Here is a 17999-nt window from a genome sequence, read left to right on the forward strand (position 1 = left end):
CCAGATCATCATCAGAAACAGTGGGGCAGCGATCACTCTAAAGAGTCAAGATGGCCGCCCGCTGCCGACAATGTCTCGCCCGGATCCCCAGGAAGAAACCGGAATCTGATGTGAGAGCCAATCTTTGAGTAACCACAGACAACCTGAGATGTTCAAGGTACTCATGTACAGTACGTGACTTCTATAAGGGACTTAAACAGGGTTCTTCCACCTTTTCCTGTCCAGAGACCACCTCCCAGGCAAACCGGTAACCCAGGGACCCTCATCATACGTTAACAAAACAAACATGTTTCATGTGTTGTCTTATCATCAGCTGTTTGGGGTTTTAGGCTGGGTTTCTGTACAGCACTTTGAGATATCAGCTGATGTACGAAGGGCTATATAAATAAATTTGATTAGATTTGATTTGATTTGAATGATAATAGCAAGGAGACGTTATCAACATTTTAAAATGAACAGATTTGGTTGGTAGTTTTTCATTACTTTGACCTCCCCACATTATAATTGGAAGAGGGATTGTAATAGCCTATTAGCTAGAAAGGTGACTCCAAACACATTTTCACTAAGAGCATCTGTTTAGCAGGTTAAACAAAGGTTAGCCATGTGTTGGCAAAAATGTATGTTCAAGTCAAGAGAGCTTACCAACAGCCAGCGGCACTTGCCTCACTGGTAGCCTATTGACTGGTAGCCTATTGACTGGTAGCTTATTGACTGGTAGCCTATTGACTGGTAGCTTATTGACTGGTAGCTTATTGACTGGTAGCTTATTGACTGGTAGCCTATTGACTGGTAGCCTATTGACTGGTAGCTTATTGACTGGTAGCCTATTGACTGGTAGCCTATTGACTGGTAGCTTATTGACTGGTAGCCTATTGACTGGTAGCTTATTGACTGGTAGCCTATTGACTGGTAGCTTATTGACTGGTAGCTTATTGACTGGTAGCCTATTGACTGGTAGCTTATTGACGGGTAGCTTATTGACTGGTAGCTTATTATCTGGTAGCCTATTGACTGGTAGCCTATTGACTGGTAGCTTATTGACTGGTAGCTTATTATCTGGTAGCTTATTGACTGGTAGCCTATTGACTGGTAGCTTATTGACTGGTAGCCTATTGACTGGTAGCTTATTGACGGGTAGCCTATTGACTGGTAGCTTATTGACTGGTAGCTTATTGACTGGTAGCCTATTGACTGGTAGCTTATTGACTGGTAGCTTATTGACTGGTAGCTTATTGACTGGTAGCTTATTATCTGGTAGCTTATTGACTGGTAGCCTATTGACTGGTAGCTTATTGACGGGTAGCCTATTGACTGGTAGCTTATTGACTGGTAGCTTATTGACTGGTAGCCTATTGACTGGTAGCTTATTGACTGGTAGCTTATTTACTGGTAGCTTATTGACTGGTAGCTTATTGACTGGTAGCCTATTGACTGGTAGCTTATTGACTGGTACACACACACACAACCCTACCCTACACATACACAACCCTACCCTACACACAACCCTACACATACACAACCCTACCCTACACACAACCCTAACCTACACATACACAACCCTACCCTACACACAACCCCACCCCACCCTACACATACACAACCCTACCCTACCCTACACACACAACCCTACCCTACACAACCCTATCCTACACACACACACAACCCTATCCTACACACACACACACAACCTTACCCTACACACACAACCCTACCCTACATACAACCATATCCTTCACACACACAACCCTACCCTACACACACAACCCTACCCTTCACACACACACACAACCCTACCCTACATACACACACAACCCTACCCTACACACAACCCTACCCCACACGTACACAACCCTACCCTACACACAACCCTACCCTACACACAACCCTACCCTACCCTACACATACACAACCCTACCCTACACATACACAACCCTACCCTACACACACCCCCTCCCCACACCACACAACCCCTCCCCTCACCATACCACACACCCCCTCACCACACACCCCCTCCTCTCACCACCCATACCCTCACTACACACACAAACACCTACACCTACACACACAAACACTTGCACAACACAACCCTCCCTGCCACACACACACACATACACATACACAACCCCCTCACAATCCCCCCTGCCACACACACAAACACACACAACCCCACACACACACATAAATACACACACACACACACACACACCCCTTGGCGTTGTGAGCTGTTAACAGTGGTACAGTGGTTCTGTGGCGGTCACCTCTAACGTCCAGTCATGTTTCTTATTTTCCTCTGGTCAGAGCTGTGTGATCCTGGAACACTTGGCTGTATGTATCAAACAGAACACAACACCAAACACACAGAACAGACTGATGTCACAGCACAGCGTCATTACAGGGACAAGCACACAGGGAGGGACAAGCTATAACAAGCCGTTGTTACAGAGGTTGGACTATTATGATATTACCGAGGGGAGGAGGAAAGGGGACAGAGCGGGCAAGCCAGTGTGTGAGAGAGAGAGAGAGGTAGCAGACAAGCATGTACAGGGTGGCAAGTAATTACACCAGGGTTGGTGATGGCTGACTGTGGATGTGAACCCACTCTCAGAGGTTAACTCACCCCACTCTCTGAGGTTGTCTTACCCCACTCACAGAGGGTGTCTAACCCCACTCACAGAGAGGTTGTCTCACCCCACTCTCCGGGGGTGTCTCACCCAACTCTCAGAGGGTGTCTCGCCCCACTCTCCGGGGGTGTCTCGCCCCACTCTCAGAGGGTGTCTCGCCCCACTCTCCGGGGGTGTCTCGCCCCACTCTCCGGGGGTGTCTCACCCCACTCTCAGAGGTTGTCTCACCCCACTCTCCGGGGGTGTCTCACCCAACTCTCAGAGGGTGTCTCGCCCCACTCTCCGGGGGTGTCTCACCCCACTCTCAGAGGGTGTCTCGCCCCACTCTCCGGGCGTGTCTCACCCCACTCTCCGGGGTTGTCTCACCCCACTCTCAGAGGGTGTCTCACCCCACTCTCAGAGGGTGTCTCACCCCACCCTGAGAGGTGTCTCACCCCACTCTCAGAGGGTGTCTCACCCCACTCTCTGACGATGTCTCAGGGAGAGTTGGGATATGCACAAAAAAAACATATTTCCAATTCACACACGTGTATATGTGTGAAATAGGACAAATATAAGAACCCATTAAGTCAGTGTGTCTGAGCGAGAGAGAGCAGGCAAGCCAGTGTGTCTGAGCGAGAGAGAGCAGGCAAGCCAGTGTGTCTGAGAGAGAGAGAGAGAGCAGGCAAGCCAGTGTGTCTGAGAGAGAGAGAGAGAGCAGGCGAGCCAGTGTGTCTGAGAGAGAGAGAGCAGGCAAGCCAGTGTGTCTGAGAGAGAGAGCAGGCAAGCCAGTGTGTCTGAGAGAGAGAGCAGGCAAGCCAGTGTGTCTGAGCGAGAGAGAGCAGGCAAGCCAGTGTGTCTGAGAGAGAGAGAGAGAGCAGGCAAGCCAGTGTGTCTGAGAGAGAGAGAGCAGGCGAGCCAGTGTGTCTGAGAGAGAGAGAGCAGGCAAGCCAGTGTGTCTGAGAGAGAGAGCAGGCAAGCCAGTGTGTCTGAGAGAGAGAGCAGGCAAGCCAGTGTGTCTGAGAGAGAGAGAGCAGGCAAGCCAGTGTGTCTGAGAGAGAGAGAGAGCAGGCAAGCCAGTGTGTCTGAGAGAAAGAGAGCAGGCAAGCCAGTGTGTCTGAGAGAGAGAGAGAGCAGGCAAGACAGTGTGTCTGAGAGAGAGAGAGCAGGCAAGCCAGTGTGTCTGAGAGAGAGAGAGCAGGCAAGCCAGTGTGTCTGAGAGAGAGCAGGCAAGCCAGTGTGTCTGAGAGAGAGAGAGCAGGCAAGCCAGTGTGTCTGAGAGAGAGAGAGCAGGCAAGCCAGTGTGTCTGAGAGAGAGAGAGCAGGCAAGCCAGTGTGTCTGAGAGAGAGAGAGCAGGCAAGCCAGTGTGTCTGAGAGAGAGAGAGCAGGCAAGCCAGTGTGTCTGAGAGAGAGAGCAGGCAAGCCAGTGTGTCTGAGCGAGAGAGAGCAGGCAAGCCAGTGTGTCTGAGAGAGAGAGAGCAGGCAAGCCAGTGTGTCTGAGAGAGAGCAGGCAAGCCAGTGTGTCTGAGAGAGAGCAGGCAAGCCAGTGTGTCTGAGAGAGAGAGAGCAGGCAAGCCAGTGTGTCTGAGAGAGAGAGAGCAGGCAAGCAGTGTGTCTGAAGAGAGAGAGCAGGCAAGTGTGTCTGAGAGAGAGAGAGCAGGCAAGCCAGTGTGTCTGAGAGAGAGAGAGCAGGCAAACCAGTGTGTCTGAGAGAGAGAGAGCAGGCAAGCCAGTGTGTCTGAGAGAGAGAGCAGGCAAGCCAGTGTGTCTGAGAGAGAGCAGGCAAGCCAGTGTGTCTGAGAGAGAGCAGGCAAGCCAGTGTGTCTGAGAGAGAGCAGGCAAGCCAGTGTGTCTGAGAGAGAGAGAGCAGGCAAGCCAGTGTGTCTGAGAGAGAGAGAGCAGGCAAGCCAGTGTGTCTGAGAGAGAGAGAGCAGGCAAGCCAGTGTGTCTGAGAGAGAGAGCAGGCAAGTCAGTGTGTCTGAGAGAGAGAGAGCAGGCAAGCCAGTGTGTCTGAGAGAGAGAGAGAGAGAGAGCAGGCAAGCCAGTGTGTCTGAGAGAGAGAGAGAGAGCAGGCAAGTCAGTGTATCTGAGAGAGAGAGAGAGCAGGCAAGCCAGTGTGTCTGAGAGAGAGAGAGCAGGCAAGCCAGTGTGTCTGAGAGAGAGAGCAGGCAAGACAGTGTGTCTGAGAGAGAGAGAGAGAGCAGGCAAGCCAGTGTGTCAGAGAGAGAGAGAGAGCAGGCAAGCCAGTGTGTCTGAGAGAGAGAGAGCAGGCAAGCCAGTGTGTCTGAGAGAGAGCAGGTAAGTCAGTGTGTCTGAGAGAGAGCAGGCAAGCCAGTGTGTCTGAGAGAGAGAGAGCAGGCAAGTCAGTGTGTCTGAGAGAGAGCAGGCAAGCCAGTGTGTCTGAGAGAGAGCAGGCAAGTCAGTGTGTCTGAGAGAGAGAGCAGGCAAGTCAGTGTGTCTGAGAGAGAGATCAGGCAAGTCAGTGTGTCTGAGAGAGAGAGAGCAGGCAAGTCAGTGTGTCTGAGAGAGAGAGCAGGCAAGACAGTGTGTCTGAGAGAGAGAGAGCAGGCAAGTAAGTGTGTCTGAGAGAGAGAGCAGGCAAGACCGTGTGTCTGAGAGATAGAGCAGGCAAGTCAGTGTGTCTGAGAGAGAGAGAGCAGGCAAGTCAGTGTGTCTGAGAGAGAGAGCAGGCAAGCCAGTGTGTCTGAGAGAGAGCAGGCAAGTCAGTGTGTCTGAGAGAGAGAGAGCAGGCAAGCCAGTGTGTCTGAGAGAGAGAGAGCAGGCAAGTCAGTGTGTCTGAGAGAGAGCAGGCAAGCCAGTGTGTCTGAGAGAGAGAGATAAGGCAAGTCAGTGTGTCTGAGAGAGAGCAGGCAAGTCAGTGTGTCTGAGAGAGAGCAGGCAAGCCAGTGTGTCTGAGAGGGAGAGCAGGCAAGTCAGTGTGTCTGAGAGAGAGCAGGCAAGTTAGTGTGTCTGAGAGAGAGAGCAGGCAAGTCAGTGTGTTTGAGAGAGAGCAGGCAAGTGTGTGTCTGAGAGAGAGAGACAGTGTGTCTGAGAGCAGGCAAGTCAGTGTGTCTGAGAGAGAGCAGGCAAGCCAGTGTGTCTGAGAGAGAGCAGGCAAGTCAGTGTGTCTGAGAGAGAGCAGGCAAGTCAGTGTGTTTGAGAGAGAGCAGGCAAGACAGTGTGTCTGAGAGAGAGAGAGCAGGCAAGTCAGTGTGTTTGAGAGAGAGCAGGCAAGACAGTGTGTCTGAGAGAGAGAGAGCAGGCAAGTCAGTGTGTCTGAGAGAGAGCAGGCAAGCCAGTGTGTCTGAGAGAGAGCAGGCAAGTCAGTGTGTCTGAGAGAGAGCAGGCAAGTCAGTGTGTCTGAGAGAGAGAGAGCAGGCAAGTCAGTGTGTCTGAGAGAGAGAGAGCAGGCAAGCCAGTGTGTCTGAGAGAGAGAGAGCAGGCAAGCCAGTGTGTCTGAGAGAGAGCAGGCAAGTCAGTGTGTCTGAGAGAAAGAGAGCAGGTAAGTCAGTGTGTCTGAGAGAGATCAGGCAAGTCAGTGTGTCTTAGAGAGAGCAGGCAAGCCAGTGTGTCTGAGAGAGAGAGAGCAGGCAAGCCAGTGTGTCTGAGAGAGAGAGAGCAGGCAAGTCAGTGTGTCTGAGAGAGAGAGCAGGCAAGTCAGTGTGTTTGAGAGAGAGCAGGCAAGACAGTGTGTCTGAGAGAGAGAGAGCAGGCAAGTCAGTGTGTCTGTCTGAGAGAGAGAGAGCAGGCAAGCCAGTGTGTCTGATAGAGAGCAGGCAAGTCAGTGTGTCTGAGAGAAAGAGCAGGCAAGCCAGTGTGTCTGAGAGAGAGAGCAGGCAAGCCAGTGTGTCTGAGAGAGAGCAGGCAAGTCAGTGTGTCTGAGAGAGAGAGCAGGCAAGTCAGTGTGTCTGAGAGAGAGGCAAGCCAGTGTGTCTGAGCCAGTGTGTCTGAGAGAGAGAGAGCAGGCAAGTCAGTGTGTCTGAGAGAGAGCAGGCAAGTCAGTGTGTTTGAGAGAGAGCAGGCATGACAGTGTGTCTGAGAGAGAGAGAGCAGGCAAGTCAGTGTGTCTGTTAGAGAGAGAAGGCAAGCCAGTGTGTCTGATAGAGAGCAGGCAAGTCAGTGTGTCTGAGAGAAAGAGCAGGCAAGCCAGTGTGTCTGAGAGAGAGCAGAAGCAGGCAAGTGTGTCTGAGAGAGAGAGCAGGCAAGTCAGTGTGTCTGAGAGAGAGAGGCAGGCAAGCCAGTGTGTCTGAGAGAGAGAGAGCAGGCAAGACAGTGTGTCTGAGAGAGAGAGCAGGCAAGCCAGTGTGTCAGAGAGAGAGCAGGCAAGCCAGTGTGTCTGAGAGAGAGAGAGCAGGCAAGCCAGTGTGTCTGAGAGAGAGCAGGTAAGTCAGTGTGTCTGAGAGAGAGCAGGCAAGCCAGTGTGTCTGAGAGAGAGAGAGCAGGCAAGTCAGTGTGTCTGAGAGAGAGCAGGCAAGCCAGTGTGTCTGAGAGAGAGCAGGCAAGTCAGTGTGTCTGAGAGAGAGAGCAGGCAAGACAGTGTGTCTGAGAGAGAGAGAGCAGGCAAGTAAGTGTGTCTGAGAGAGAGAGCAGGCAAGACCGTGTGTCTGAGAGATAGAGCAGGCAAGTCAGTGTGTCTGAGAGAGAGAGAGCAGGCAAGTCAGTGTGTCTGAGAGAGAGAGCAGGCAAGCCAGTGTGTCTGAGAGAGAGCAGGCAAGTCAGTGTGTCTGAGAGAGAGAGAGCAGGCAAGCCAGTGTGTCTGAGAGAGAGAGAGCAGGCAAGTCAGTGTGTCTGAGAGAGAGCAGGCAAGCCAGTGTGTCTGAGAGAGAGAGATAAGGCAAGTCAGTGTGTCTGAGAGAGAGCAGGCAAGTCAGTGTGTCTGAGAGAGAGCAGGCAAGCCAGTGTGTCTGAGAGGGAGAGCAGGCAAGTCAGTGTGTCTGAGAGAGAGCAGGCAAGTTAGTGTGTCTGAGAGAGAGAGCAGGCAAGTCAGTGTGTTTGAGAGAGAGCAGGCAAGACAGTGTGTCTGAGAGAGAGAGAGCAGGCAAGTCAGTGTGTCTGAGAGAGAGCAGGCAAGCCAGTGTGTCTGAGAGAGAGCAGGCAAGTCAGTGTGTCTGAGAGAGAGCAGGCAAGTCAGTGTGTTTGAGAGAGAGCAGGCAAGACAGTGTGTCTGAGAGAGAGAGAGCAGGCAAGTCAGTGTGTCTGAGAGAGAGCAGGCAAGCCAGTGTGTCTGAGAGAGAGCAGGCAAGTCAGTGTGTCTGAGAGAGAGCAGGCAAGTCAGTGTGTCTGAGAGAGAGAGAGCAGGCAAGTCAGTGTGTCTGAGAGAGAGAGAGCAGGCAAGCCAGTGTGTCTGAGAGAGAGCAGGCAAGTCAGTGTGTCTGAGAGAAAGAGAGCAGGTAAGTCAGTGTGTCTGAGAGAGATCAGGCAAGTCAGTGTGTCTTAGAGAGAGCAGGCAAGTCAGTGTGTCTTAGAGAGAGCAGGCAAGCCAGTGTGTCTGAGAGAGAGAGAGCAGGCAAGTCAGTGTGTCTGAGAGAGAGAGCAGGCAAGTCAGTGTGTTTGAGAGAGAGCAGGCAAGACAGTGTGTCTGAGAGAGAGAGAGCAGGCAAGTCAGTGTGTCTGTCTGAGAGAGAGAGAGCAGGCAAGCCAGTGTGTCTGATAGAGAGCAGGCAAGTCAGTGTGTCTGAGAGAAAGAGCAGGCAAGCCAGTGTGTCTGAGAGAGAGAGCAGGCAAGCCAGTGTGTCTGAGAGAGAGAGCAGGCAAGTCAGTGTGTCTGAGAGAGAGAGCAGGCAAGTCAGTGTGTCTTAGAGAGAGCAGGCAAGCCAGTGTGTCTGAGAGAGAGAGAGCAGGCAAGTCAGTGTGTCTGAGAGAGAGAGCAGGCAAGTCAGTGTGTTTGAGAGAGAGCAGGCAAGACAGTGTGTCTGAGAGAGAGCAGGCAAGCCAGTGTGTCTGAGAGAGAGCAGGCAAGTCAGTGTGTCTGAGAGAGAGCAGGCAAGTCAGTGTGTCTGAGAGAGAGAGAGCAGGCAAGTCAGTGTGTCTGAGAGAGAGAGCAGGCAAGCCAGTGTGTCTGAGAGAGAGCAGGCAAGTCAGTGTGTCTGAGAGAAAGAGAGCAAGGTGTGTCTGAAGAGAGCAGTGTGTCTGAGAGAGAGCAGGCAAGTCAGTGTGTCTTAGAGAGAGCAGGCAAGTCAGTGTGTCTTAGAGAGAGCAGGCAAGCCAGTGTGTCTGAGAGAGAGAGAGCAGGCAAGTCAGTGTGTCTGAGAGAGAGAGCAGGCAAGTCAGTGTGTTTGAGAGAGAGCAGGCAAGACAGTGTGTCTGAGAGAGAGAGAGCAGGCAAGTCAGTGTGTCTGTCTGAGAGAGAGAGAGCAGGCAAGCCAGTGTGTCTGATAGAGAGCAGGCAAGTCAGTGTGTCTGAGAGAAAGAGCAGGCAAGCCAGTGTGTCTGAGAGAGAGAGCAGGCAAGCCAGTGTGTCTGAGAGAGAGAGCAGGCAAGTCAGTGTGTCTGAGAGAGAGAGCAGGCAAGTCAGTGTGTCTTAGAGAGAGCAGGCAAGCCAGTGTGTCTGAGAGAGAGAGAGCAGGCAAGTCAGTGTCTGAGCAAGTCAGTGTGTCTGAGAGAGAGAGACAGGCAAGAGAGAGCAGGCAGTGTGTTTGAGAGAGAGCAGGCAAGACAGTGTGTCTGAGAGAGAGCAGGCAAGTCAGTGTGTCTGTTAGAGAGAGAGGCAAGCCAGTGTGTCTGAGAGAGAGCAGGCAAGTCAGTGTGTCTGAGAGAGAAGAGCAGGCAAGCAGTGTGTCTGAGAGAGAGCAGGCAAGCCAGTGTGTCTGAGAGAGAGAGCAGGCAAGTCAGTGTGTCTGAGAGAGAGAGCAGGCAAGTCAGTGTGTCTGAGAGAGAGCAGGCAAGCCAGTGTGTCTGAGAGAGAGAGCAGGCAAGTCAGTGTGTCTGAGAGAGAGCAGGCAAGTCAGTGTGTCTGAGAGAGAGCAGGCAAGTCAGTGTGTCTGAGAGCAGGCAAGTCAGTGTGTCTGAGAGAGAGAGCAGGCAAGTCAGTGTGTCTGAGAGAGAGAGCAGGCAAGACCGTGTGTCTGAGAGATAGAGCAGGCAAGTCAGTGTGTCTGAGAGAGAGAGAGCAGGCAAGTCAGTGTGTCTGAGAGAGAGAGCAGGCAAGCCAGTGTGTCTGAGAGAGAGCAGGCAAGTCAGTGTGTCTGAGAGAGAGAGAGCAGGCAAGCCAGTGTGTCTGAGAGAGAGAGAGCAGGCAAGTCAGTGTGTCTGAGAGAGAGCAGGCAAGCCAGTGTGTCTGAGAGAGAGAGAGCAGGCAAGCCAGTGTGTCTGAGAGAGAGAGAGCAGGCAAGTCAGTGTGTCTGAGAGAGAGCAGGCAAGCCAGTGTGTCTGAGAGGGAGAGCAGGCAAGTCAGTGTGTCTGAGAGAGAGCAGGCAAGTTAGTGTGTCTGAGAGAGAGCAGGCAAGTCAGTGTGTCTTGAGAGAGAGAGAGCAGGCAAGTCAGTGTGTCTGAGAGAGAGAGAGCAGGCAGTGTGTCTGAAGAGAGCAGGCAAGTGTGTCTGAGAGAGAGAGCAGGCAAGTCAGTGTGTCTGAGAGAGAGCAGGCAAGTCAGTGTGTCTGAGAGAGAGAGAGCAGGCAAGTCAGTGTGTCTGAGAGAGAGAGCAGGCAAGCCAGTGTGTCTGAGAGAGCAGGCAAGTCAGGCAAGTCAGTGTGTCTGAGAGAGAGAGCAGGTAAGTCAGTGTGTCTGAGAGAGAGCAGGCAAGTCAGTGTGTCTTAGAGAGAGCAGGCAAGTCAGTGTGTCTTAGAGAGAGCAGGCAAGCCAGTGTGTCTGAGAGAGAGAGAGCAGGCAAGTCAGTGTGTCTGAGAGAGAGAGCAGGCAAGTCAGTGTGTTTGAGAGAGAGCAGGCAAGACAGTGTGTCTGAGAGAGAGAGAGCAGGCAAGTCAGTGTGTCTGTCTGAGAGAGAGAGAGCAGGCAAGCCAGTGTGTCTGATAGAGAGCAGGCAAGTCAGTGTGTCTGAGAGAAAGAGCAGGCAAGCCAGTGTGTCTGAGAGAGAGAGCAGGCAAGCCAGTGTGTCTGAGAGAGAGAGCAGGCAAGTCAGTGTGTCTGAGAGAGAGAGCAGGCAAGTCAGTGTGTCTTAGAGAGAGCAGGCAAGCCAGTGTGTCTGAGAGAGAGAGAGCAGGCAAGTCAGTGTGTCTGAGAGAGAGAGCAGGCAAGTCAGTGTGTTGAGAGAAGACAGTGTGTCTGAGAGAGAGCAAGACAGTGTGTCTGAGAGAGAGAGCAGGCAAGCCAGTGTGTCTGAGAGAGAGCAGGCAAGTCAGTGTGTCTGAGAGAAAGAGCAGGCAAGCCAGTGTGTCTGAGAGAGAGAGCAGGCAAGCCAGTGTGTCTGAGAGAGAGTGTCTGTCTGAGAGAGAGAGCAGGCAAGTCAGTGTGTCTGAGAGAGAGCAGGCAAGTCAGTGTGTCTGAGAGAGAGCAGGCAAGTCAGTGTGTCTGAGAGAGAGAGGCAAGCAGGCAAGAGAGAGCAGGCAAGTCAGTGTGTCTGAGAGAGAAGCAGGCAAGTCAGTGTGTCTGAGAGAGAGAGCAGGCAAGTCAGTGTGTCTGAGAGAGAGCAGGCAAGTCAGTGTGTCTGAGAGAGAGCAGGCAAGCCAGTGTGTCTGAGAGCAAGTCAGTGTGTCTGAGAGAGAGAGCAGGCAAGTCAGTGTGTTTGAGAGAGAGCAGGCAAGACAGTGTGTCTGAGAGAGAGAGCAGGCAAGTCAGTGTGTCTGAGAGAGAGCAGGCAAGTCAGTGTGTCTGAGAGAAGTCAGTGTGTCTGAGAGCAGGCAAGCCAGTGTGTCTGAGAGAGAGCAGGCAAGTCAGTGTGTCTGAGAGAGAGAGCAGGCAAGTCAGTGTCTGTCTGTGTCTGAGAGAGAGAGCAGGCAAGTCAGTGTGTCTGAGAGAGAGCAGGCAAGTCAGTGTGTCTGAGAGAGAGCAGGCAAGTCAGTGTGTCTGAGAGAGAGAGCAGGCAAGTCAGTGTCTGAGAGAGAGAGCAGGCAAGTCTGTCTGAGAGAGAGAGCAGGCAAGTCAGTGTGTCTGAGAGAGAGAGCAGGCAAGGCTGAGAGAGAGAGCAGGCAAGTCAGTGTGTCTGAGAGAAGAGAGAGCAGGTGTCTGAAGTCAGTGTGTCTGAGAGAGAGAGCAGGCAAGTCAGTGTGTCTTAGAGAGAGCAGGCAAGTCAGTGTGTCTTAGAGAGAGGCAAGTCAGTGTGTCTTAGAGAGAGAGAGAGAGCAGGCAAGTCAGTGTGTCTGAGAGAGAGAGCAGGCAAGTCAGTGTGTTTGAGAGAGAGCAGGCAAGACAGTGTGTCTGAGAGAGAGAGAGCAGGCAAGTCAGTGCAAGAGAGAGAGAGAGCAGGCAAGCCAGTGTGTCTGATGTCAGTGTGTCTGAGAGAAAGAGCAGGCAAGTCAGTGTGTCTGAGAGAGAGCAGGCAAGCCAGTGTGTCTGAGAGAGAGAGCAGGCAAGTCAGTGTGTCTGAGAGAGAGAGCAGGCAAGTCAGTGTGTCTTAGAGAGAGCAGGCAAGCCAGTGTGTCTGAGAGAGAGAGAGCAGGCAAGTCAGTGTGTCTGAGAGAGAGAGCAGGCAAGTCAGTGTGTCTGAGAGAGAGAGCAGGCAAGTCAGTGTGTCTGAGAGAGGCAAGCAGTCTGAAGCAGGCAAGTCAGTGAGAGAGAGCAGGCAAGTCAGGCAAGTCAGTGTGTCTGAGAGAGAGAGCAGAAGTCAGTGTGTCTGAGAGAGAGAGCAGGCAAGTCAGTGTGTCTGAGAGAGAGAGCAGGCAAGTCAGTGTGTCTGAGAGAGAGCAGGCAAGTCAGTGTGTCTGAGAGAAAGAGAGCAGGCAAGTCAGTGTGTCTGAGAGAGAGCAGGCAAGTCAGTGTGTCTTAGAGAGAGCAGGCAAGTCAGTGTGTCTGAGAGAGAGCAGGCAAGCCAGTGTGTCTGAGAGAGAGAGAGCAGGCAAGTCAGTGTGTCTGAGAGAGAGAGCAGGCAAGTCAGTGTGTTTGAGAGAGAGCAGGCAAGACAGTGTGTCTGAGAGAGAGAGAGCAGGCAAGTCAGTGTCTGTCTGAGAGAGAGAGAGCAGGCAAGCCAGTGTGTGTCTGAGAGAGAGCAGGCAAGCCAGTGTGTCTGAGAGAGAGAGCAGGCAAGTCAGTGTGTCTGAGAGAGAGAGCAGGCAAGTCAGTGTGTCTGAGAGAGAGAGCAGGCAAGTCAGTGTGTCTGAGAGAGAGAGAGCAGGCAAGTCTTGTGTCTGAGAGAGCAGGCAGTGTGTCTGAGAGAGAGAGAGGCAGGCAAGTCAGTGTGTCTGAGAGAGAGAGAGCAGTCAGGCAAGTCAGTGTGTTTGAGAGAGAGCAGGCATGACAGTGTGTCTGAGAGAGAGAGAGCAGGCAAGTCAGTGTGTCTGTTAGAGAGAGAGCAGGCAAGCCAGTGTGTCTGATAGTCAGTGTGTCTGAGAGAAAGAGCAGGCAAGCCAGTGTGTCTGAGAGAGAGAGCAGGCAAGTCAGTGTGTCTGAGAGAGAGAGCAGGCAAGTCAGTGTGTCTGAGAGAGAGAGCAGGCAAGTCAGTGTGTCTGAGAGAGAGAGCAGGCAAGCCAGTGTGTCTGAGAGAGAGCAGAAGTCAGGTGTCTGAGAGAGAGAGCAGGCAAGTCAGTGTGTCTGAGAGAGAGAGCAGGCAAGTCAGTGTGTCTGAGAGAGAGAGCAGGCAAGTCAGTGTGTCTGAGAGAGAGAGCAGGCAAGTCAGTGTGTCTGAGAGAGAGAGCAGGCAAGACCGTGTGTCTGAGAGATAGAGCAGGCAAGTCAGTGTGTCTGAGAGAGAGAGAGCAGGCAAGTCAGTGTGTCTGAGAGAGAGGCAGCCAGAGCAGGCTGAAGAGAGCAGGCAAGTCAGTGTGTCTGAGAGAGAGAGAGCAGGCAAGTCAGTGTGTCTGAGAGAGAGAGAGCAGGCAAGTCAGTGTGTCTGAGAGAGAGCAGGCAAGCCAGTGTGTCTGAGAGAGAGAGAGAGAGAGCAGGCAAGTCAGTGTGTCTGAGAGAGAGAGCAGGCAAGTCAGTGTGTCTGAGAGAGAGCAGGCAAGCCAGTGTGTCTGAGAGGGAGAGCAGGCAAGTCAGTGTGTCTGAGAGAGAGCAGGCAAGTTAGTGTGTCTGAGAGAGAGAGCAGGCAAGTCAGTGTGTTTGAGAGAGAGCAGGCAAGACAGTGTGTCTGAGAGAGAGAGAGCAGGCAAGTCAGTGTGTCTGAGAGAGAGCAGGCAAGTGTGTCTGAGAGAGAGCAGGCAAGTCAGTGTGTCTGAGAGAGAGCAGGCAAGTCAGTGTGTCTGAGAGAGAGAGAGCAGGCAAGTCAGTGTGTCTGAGAGAGAGAGCAGGCAAGCCAGTGTGTCTGAGAGAGAGCAGGCAAGTCAGTGTGTCTGAGAGAAAGAGAGCAGGTAAGTCAGTGTGTCTGAGAGAGATCAGGCAAGTCAGTGTGTCTTAGAGAGAGCAGGCAAGTCAGTGTGTCTTAGAGAGAGCAGGCAAGCCAGTGTGTCTGAGAGAGAGAGAGCAGGCAAGTCAGTGTGTCTGAGAGAGAGAGCAGGCAAGTCAGTGTGTTTGAGAGAGAGCAGGCAAGACAGTGTGTCTGAGAGAGAGCAGGCAAGTCAGTGTGTCTGTCTGAGAGAGAGAGAGCAGGCAAGCCAGTGTGTCTGATAGAGAGCAGGCAAGTCAGTGTGTCTGAGAGAAAGAGCAGGCAAGCCAGTGTGTCTGAGAGAGAGAGCAGGCAAGCCAGTGTGTCTGAGAGAGAGAGCAGGCAAGTCAGTGTGTCTGAGAGAGAGAGCAGGCAAGTCAGTGTGTCTTAGAGAGAGCAGGCAAGCCAGTGTGTCTGAGAGAGAGAGAGCAGGCAAGTCAGTGTGTCTGAGAGAGAGAGCAGGCAAGTCAGTGTGTTTGAGAGAGAGCAGGCAAGACAGTGTGTCTGAGAGAGAGAGAGCAGGCAAGTCAGTGTGTCTGAGAGAGAGAGAGCAGGCAAGCCAGTGTGTCTGATAGAGAGCAGGCAAGTCAGTGTGTCTGAGAGAAAGAGCAGGCAAGCCAGTGTGTCTGAGAGAGAGAGCAGGCAAGCCAGTGTGTCTGAGAGAGAGAGCAGGCAAGTCAGTGTGTCTGAGAGAGAGAGCAGGCAAGTCAGTGTGTCTGAGAGAGAGAGCAGGCAAGCCAGTGTGTCTGAGAGAGAGCAGGCAAGTCAGTGTGTCTGAGAGAGAGCAGGCAAGTCAGTGTGTCTGAGAGAGAGAGCAGGCAAGTCAGTGTGTCTGAGAGAGAGAGCAGGCAAGTCAGTGTGTCTGAGAGAGAGAGCAGGCAAGTCAGTGTGTCTGAGAGAGAGAGCAGGCAAGTCAGTGTGTCTTAGAGAGAAGCAGGCAGCAGGCAGTGTGTCTGAGAGAGAGAGAGCAGGCAAGTCAGTGTGTCTGAGAGAGAGAGCAGGCAAGTCAGTGTGTTTGAGAGAGAGCAGGCAAGACAGTGTGTCTGAGAGAGAGAGAGAGCAGGCAAGTCAGTGTGTCTGTGAGAGAGAGCAGGCAAGCCAGTGTGTCTGATAGAGAGCAGGCAAGTCAGTGTGTCTGAGAGAAAGAGCAGGCAAGCCAGTGTGTCTGAGAGAGAGAGCAGGCAAGCCAGTGTGTCTGAGAGAGAGAGCAGGCAAGTCAGTGTGTCTGAGAGAGAGAGCAGGCAAGTCAGTGTGTCTGAGAGAGAGAGCAGGCAAGCCAGTGTGTCTGAGAGAGAGCAGGCAAGTCAGTGTGTCTGAGAGAGAGCAGGCAAGTCAGTGTGTCTGAGAGAGAGAGCAGGCAAGTCAGTGTGTCTGAGAGAGAGAGCAGGCAAGTCAGTGTGTCTGAGAGAGAGAGCAGGCAAGTCAGTGTGTCTGAGAGAGAGAGCAGGCAAGTCAGTGTGTCTGAGAGAGAGCAGGCAAGTCAGTGTGTCTGAGAGAGAGAGAGCAGGCAAGTCAGTGTGTCTGAGAGAAAGAGAGCAGGTAAGTCAGTGTGTCTGAGAGAGATCAGGCAAGTCAGTGTGTCTTAGAGAGAGCAGGCAAGTCAGTGTGTCTTAGAGAGAGCAGGCAAGCCAGTGTGTCTGAGAGAGAGAGAGCAGGCAAGTCAGTGTGTCTGAGAGAGAGAGAGCAGGCAAGTCAGTGTGTCTGAGAGAGAGAGCAGGCAAGTCAGTGTGTTTGAGAGAGAGCAGGCAAGACAGTGTGTCTGAGAGAGAGAGAGCAGGCAAGTCAGTGTGTCTGAGAGAGAGAGAGCAGGCAAGCCAGTGTGTCTGATAGAGAGCAGGCAAGTCAGTGTGTCTGAGAGAAAGAGCAGGCAAGCCAGTGTGTCTGAGAGAGAGAGCAGGCAAGCCAGTGTGTCTGAGAGAGAGAGCAGGCAAGTCAGTGTGTCTGAGAGAGAGAGCAGGCAAGTCAGTGTGTCTGAGAGAGAGCAGGCAAGCCAGTGTGTGAGTGAGGACCATGAAGGACTAAAAACCAGGGGACACACATACAGCGTGCAGCACAGCAGTTGACATTGAGCTGTCGGTGCTGTGTGCGACGAGGAGAGGGGTGAGGAGTGGTGAGAAGAAGGTAAGAGGAGTGATGGGGAGAGGGTAAGAGGAGGGGTGAGGAGAGGGTAAGAGGAGGGGTGAGGAGAGGGTAAGAGGAGTGGTGAGGAGAGGGTAAGAGGAGGGGTGAGGAGAGGGTAAGAGGATGGCCCCCTTTTAGAGTTCAGGAGAGTCCCACAGGCACAAATAGATTAATGAAGCAGCACCGACACACAGATTCATACAGGACACACACACACACACTGATTTCTACAGGACACACACACACACTGTCATTCTGTACAGGTTATATTAACACACAGACGCTTTCTACAGGACAGAGATATTCTGTACAGTCCTCACACTAACATACAGACACTTTATACAGGACAGAGATATTCTGTACAGTCCTCACACTAACATACACACACTTTCTACAGGACAGAGATATTCTGTACAGTCCTCACACTAACATATACACACTTTCTACAGGACAGAGATATTCTGTACAGTCCTCACACTAACATACACACACTTTCTACAGGACAGAGATATTCTGCACAGTCCTCACACTAACATACACACACTTTCTACAGGACAGAGATATTCTGTACAGTCCTCACACTAACATACACACACTTTCTACAGGACAGAGATATTCTGTACAGTCCTCACACTAACATACACACACTTTCTACAGGACAGAGATATTCTGTACAGTCCTCACACTAACATACCCACACTTTCTACAGGACAGAGATATTCTGTACAGTCCTCACACTAACATACACACACTTTCTACAGGACAGAGATATTCTGTACAGTCCTCACACTAACACACTGAAACAAACAGATACACAGACTCCATAACCAACCCCATCCATCCACATAATCTAACATAATGACTCCATAACCAACCTCATCCATCCACATAATCTAACACACTGACTCCATAACCAACCCCATCCATCCACATAATCTAACACACTGACTCCATAACCAACCCCACCCATCCACATAATCTAACACACTGACTCCATAACCAACCCCATCCATCCACATAATCTAACACACTGACTCCATAACCAACCCCATCCATCCACATAATCTAACACACTGACTCCATAACCAACCCCATCCATCCACATAATCTAACACACTGACTCCATAACCAACCTCATCCATCCACATAATCTAACACAATGACTCCATAACCAACCTCATCCATCCACATAATTTAACACACTGACTCCATAATCAACCCCATCCATCCACATAATCTAACACACTGACTCCATAACCAACCTCATCCATCCACATAATCTAACACACTGACTCCATAACCAACCCCATCCATCCACATAATCTAACATAATGACTCCATAACCAACCTCATCCATCCACATAATCTAACACAATGACTCCATAACCAACCCCATCCATCCCCATAATCTAACACACTGACTCCATAACCAACCACATCCATCCACATAATCTAACACACTGACTCCACTCTGCACAGGAAGCTAGCTGCATACAGCTTCTACTTGGAAAGAATGCTAATCCATGGTTTCCAATAGGATTGTCAGTCATGATGCTAACTTTAGCCCTGTGGAACTTTGAAAGAAATAGCAGTTTAAAGCCATATCATCCAAGGCAATTCTAAACACAGTTTATCATGTGAGTAGACCTCCCCTTTAATTTGATATGTGAGTGAACTATCCCTTTAATCCTGTTAACATGACATACCATGACATGGTGTGGGAACATGGCTGGTCTCTCTGTGGATACCTGCTTAGTTAGCTCAGAGGTGACCGCACTGGGTCACTGATTCACGGTCGGACCGTGTGAACCCCTGACAGGATTAGTCTAAATGACAGAAAGACGGATGTTCATTCATTCGTTCA

The sequence above is a fragment of the Oncorhynchus nerka genome, linkage group LG2 (genome assembly GCF_034236695.1).
Source record: "Oncorhynchus nerka isolate Pitt River linkage group LG2, Oner_Uvic_2.0, whole genome shotgun sequence".
NCBI classification, from domain to species: domain Eukaryota; kingdom Metazoa; phylum Chordata; class Actinopteri; order Salmoniformes; family Salmonidae; genus Oncorhynchus; species Oncorhynchus nerka.